Source organism: Cnephaeus nilssonii (genome assembly GCF_951640355.1).
Source record: "Cnephaeus nilssonii genome assembly, chromosome: 11".
NCBI lineage: Eukaryota > Metazoa > Chordata > Mammalia > Chiroptera > Vespertilionidae > Cnephaeus > Cnephaeus nilssonii.
Genome location: NC_137082.1, coordinates 31829727 through 31834845, shown reverse-complemented (window position 1 = coordinate 31834845; position 5119 = coordinate 31829727).

Here is a 5119-nt window from a genome sequence, read left to right as displayed (position 1 = left end):
TCCGTCCCGAGCTTCCCGAGTCATAGGGTACTGCCGGATGGCCACAGGCGTAGCGGTAGACTTGAGCTCTATGACTACCGGGGGCTGCAGCTTGGCCTCCCCTGCTCCAGCTGTCTCTGCCCATGCCCCTGGGAAGTCCCTCATCCATCTGGTCATGTCTGTTGCTTCTTCACGGGGTTTCTCAAACAGTCTATGTTCATCCTCCAGCCGGAGGGTGAGAACTAAAGGGGGTCCCAGCTCGGTGGAGGGTCCCATGGGGGTAAAGGCAATTCGGGCCCCGAGCTTGGTGAGGAGGTCCCGTCCTAGCAGGGGAGCTGGGCACTCGGGTATGACTAAGAAAGAGTGGGTTACTTCCCCTTTCCCTAAGTTTATGCTCCGAGTGGTAGTCCAGGAGTATTTCTTGTGTCCAGTAGCTCCCTGTACCACAGAGGTTTTTCCTGACAGCTTCCCCAATGGGCTTTTAAGAACTGAAAATTGGGCCCCTGTATCTACCAAGAAGTTTACTGGTCTCCCCTCCACCTTGAGCATTATCCGGGGCTCGGGGAGGGGTGCCGAGCCCTGACTCCCCTAGTCACTGTCCTCATGGAGGGCCAGAACAGATTTAGATCCCTTGTCTTTATTCCGCTTTGGGCAGTCGTTCTTCCAGTGTCCGTTCTCCTTGCAGTAGGCACACTGGTCCCGACCTAAAGGCTGCCGGCCGCCGCCCAGGGAGGTCCCTCTCTTGTTCCCTTGTCTATTCTGCTGCAGTGTGTTCTGCCTAGGCTTATCCCCTATTGCTACGGCCAGGATACGAGTGAGTTGCTTTTCCTGTCTTCTCTCTTTCTCTTTCTCCCTCTGTTTTTCTTTTTCCTCCCTTTCTTTCTCCTTTCTCTGCTCCTTCTCTTCCTCCGTCTCCCTTTTATAATAAACCTTCTCTGCCTCCTTAACCAGATCTGTCAGAGCTAAGTTCTGCAAGCCTTCTAATCGCTGTAACTTCTTCCGAATATCCTGAGCTGACTGCCCTATGAAGGCCATTGCGACTGACGCACTATGACCTTCCGAGGTCGGGTCGAATGGGGTGTACCTCCGGTATGCCTCCATTAGTCTTTCAAGGAAGACCGAGGGGGGTTCCGTGGGTCCCTGTACGACCTCTCTTACCTTAGCCAAATTGGTGGGGCGTCTCGCTGCCCCCCTGAGACCAGCCACTAGAGTCTGGCGATAGACTGTCAGCCGCTCCCTACCTTCAGCTGTGTGGAAATCCCAATCAGGACGGAGAAGGGGAAAGGCAGCGTCAATGAGGTGGGGGAGCTGTGTTGGACGGCCGTCCAGCCCGCGGACGCTCTTCCGGGCCTCTAAGAGGATCCTTTCTCGCTCCTCCGTAGTGAAGAGGGTCTGGAGGAGCTGTTGACAATCATCCCAGGTGGGCTGGTGAGAGAACATGAGAGACTCGACAAGGCCAGTGAGCCTCTGGGGGTCCTCGGAGAAAGGGGGGTGATTAGTCTTCCAATTGTAGAGATCAGAAGAGGAAAATGGCCAATACTGAAGAGGAGGTAAAACAGGGGCACCATCATCTGAAGGGGGCGGAGGAGGACCGAGGGCACGGAGTGGGCAGGCAACAGTAGAGTCAGGAGACTCCCGAGGTTGGTGACGGCGGCTGCGAGTTCCCTGAGCTGGGCCTTCTGGAAAGGGGGCGTGTTGAGCATGAGGAGCAGAGGGGGTTGGGGTCAGGGCAGGAGGGTATGGAGGGGGAGGGTCTAGGAGAAGGAGGTTAGTCTGGGAGTCCTGGAGAGGTTTCTTGGCCTGTTCTCCCGACGCAACCGTAGCAGTGAGGACGGCAGACCTGTTTAGAGAAGGGAGAAATGGGCGGGCCCAAGAGGGAGGATTCTGGGCTAGGTCCTGCCACACAAGAATATATGGCTGTTGATCAGGATGACCTGCTTTTGGATCGAAAACTTTGTTAAAGACAAGGTCTATTATTGTCAGATCGAAAGTACCATCAACCGGCCATCCGACCCCGAAGGTCGGCCACTCAGAAGAGCAAAAAGCCTGCCAGGGTCCCTTTTTAATATTCACAGATAAATCTAAACCTCGACCCCGGACTTCTTTCCAATGATCAAGACTCACACCCAAGGGGGTAGACTTTCCTTGGCCCATGTCAGATAGGAGAAAACTTAAACACACAATAACAGAAAGGACACCACAACCAAATACAAATCCAGGCCGCGGCAGGCCTTGGTCCAACCACAATGCTACAGGCGATGGAGGCATAAAATACCTGACCAGAACAGACGGAGATGACCTTAAACAAGGACCACTCTCCCCGACCCCGGGACGTCTCCCGGGGGCAACGGTTTTTGAGGACCGGACCCCCTGTCCGACCCAAAGACTGCCCTGTCTTACGACAAATACAGCCCCGTTGATACCGAAACCGAAACGAAAATCAACACCGATCGCCTGACACAGAGACAACACACGGAGACACACAGACAGTCGGCCGACACAGAACTCACCTCCAAGGTGGTCTCGGTCGTCTCTGCGACCACCACCGATCCCGGACGAGCCCCCAAATGTTGGGACGTAGACCCTCAAGTCCCGACCCCTGGATGGTGGCGACCGAGAGAGAACACGAGTCCAACTTGATGCAACAGCAAGAGGTGTGTCTTTATTCAAGCGCGCTCGGTCTCGTAGCTGACAGCACAAGTGCGTCTGCCTGCCAGAGCCCCGAGCAGGGGAAGGGTGCAAGTATTTAAAGACTTAAAGACAAAAACCACACGCAGGTGGCCAGTGTTTTCCACATGCTAACAGATAGAGCTATTGTTACATTTATGAGATTTATGAGTTATTGTTCCCATTTTAGAAGTCGAGGCTGAGCAAAACAGGATATCTGCTAGGTCTATTCTAAGCCAGTATCCTGCTTTCCCGTGAGAGTCGGGGGGTTTTTCTCTCTGGCCTGACAGCTTCGTTTGACTCAGTGGTCCCGGAATCAGAACAGCACAATTACCTTAAATTGCCTCAGTAGCTACAGACAATGCATTCCGGTTGACTCAGTGGTCCCGGAATCTGGACAGCACAATTATCCTAAATTGCCTCAGTGGCCCCAGAAAATGTGTTTCTGTTGATTCAGTGATCCACAGACCCAAAACTATAGGTAACTAACTTGCTCAATTTCGCTTCTGTAACTGCTTTGTGCAAACCAGGTTCCTCATTCCAAACCCAAAGATGTTATCGATACCTTTGTGATATTCTGCCAATATAAGCCAGATGTGGCGAGCTTTACGGCGCTGCGAGATCTGGAGCACTTTTGCCCCTCGTATGCCACAGGCCTTTAATAAATGACTCCATAATTCAACTTCTTGAGGCGTCCTTTGTGAGATTCGGGTTACAATACAACACTGCTAGTCCAGGGGACTTTGATCCAAAGCCTGAACTGACCATATGGGGAGGTTTTGGTATATATATATATCTTCTTGTGGTGGGCCCCTTGGGGTGGGCTTTGTAGCTCTGCCCAAGCCAGTTAGAATGGGACTTGTAAAATTACTGTTTAACTAGATACTGAACTAAGCTGTAAACCCCCAAATTTCCCCCCTATTTTCCTTCTCAGTATTATATACAGAAAAGTCAATGACAAATGAATTATGATATCACAAAAGTCTATCTCAACAAAGGTATTTGAGTTTATCATTCCCTCAAGTGCCGAATATGTAAAGGACAATACAATTTATATCTATTTTGTAAAAGTTGTTGCTGTGTTTTAAAAAAACAACACAGAAACCATGTATGGTGTTAGAAATAAGGCAAGCCCTCTAATTCAGGGGGTCCTGGTAGAACACAAAACATACCCGGGAGCTAGGCAGCAAAGCAAACATCTCTACTTCTACGTACAATGGTGCGCACACGTGGTCTGGAAGCGCGCATGCACACTGAGCAGGTGGTCTGCTCGCCTTTATAATCCTTGACACGCGTGACCTGTCCCTTACTCTTGATTGGAGCTCAGGCACACAGTCTTTCGTGATTGGCTAACTCAAAGGGAGGGGCTGGCCTTTGCTGGTTCAAGATGGAGGCCCTCAGGGGAGCTGCAAGCCATGCGGCCAACACGCAGTCCAAAGTGGCAGCTGTCTAAACGGCTTTTTGACAGGAAAGATGACTTGTTTCTTCTCACAGATGGTGACCTAGATGACCACATGCTTCATTCCTCTAGGTTGTGTCCTTATAAAATTCTCTGCGGCTGAGCACCGGTCAGCACAGGGTGAGTGGGGAATAGGAGTGGAAGTGGTGTTCTGATAGATGTCCGTCTGTGATGGCTTGTTTCACAAAGGTAGAATTTTGAATTTTACATTCAAATTTGCATCTCCTGCAGACTCCTTGCTTCATGAAATTGCTTATTTGGATGGTTCCTCCATCCAATTATTGTTCACCACAACTCGCTATGGAAGTCAAGGTTCCCAGAACCCAGAGCTGGAGTACAGCTGGCATCTCTGCCGAGATGCGCAGGCATGTCCACCACTTCACACTAGCAGTTTTGAGTGCATCCGTTGTCAGCCTGATAAAACAAAGACAATTTAACTTTTTCTTTCTTTTTTTGGGGACAATTTAACTTTCAACGTAAGTGGCCCACAGGACTCTCAATGTTACATTACAATGTTAGAAACATCAACTTAAAATGGGCAGGAAATAGCCCTGCTTCACAGGGCACAAAAGAAATTGAGCAAGTTGAGAAATCAGAAAATACAAACTCAGGCCCAGGACTGGAGCCGTGGCCCAGCCATAATCCCCGGCGGAGCTGACCCTGGCTCACGCCCCACCCGGCCCGCCCCTCCCCTCCCACCCCGGGTCTCCACCTCCCTGGCCGCTTATAAGGTGACCAGATCGTCCCGCTTTTGGCGGGACAGTCCCGATTTTTAACAATTTGTCCCGCGTCCCACGGCGATTTAAAAAAAAGTCCCTATTTTTGGAAAGGTAAAAAATAGGGACTTTTTAAAAACGCCGTGGGACGCGGGACAGTCCCGATTTTTTAACAATTTGTCCCTCTCCAAAAATAGGGACTTTTTTAAAACGCCGTGGGACGCGGGACAAATTGTTAAAAATCGGGACTGTCCCGCCAAAAGCGGGACGATCTGGTCACCTTACGCTTGGAGCCCCG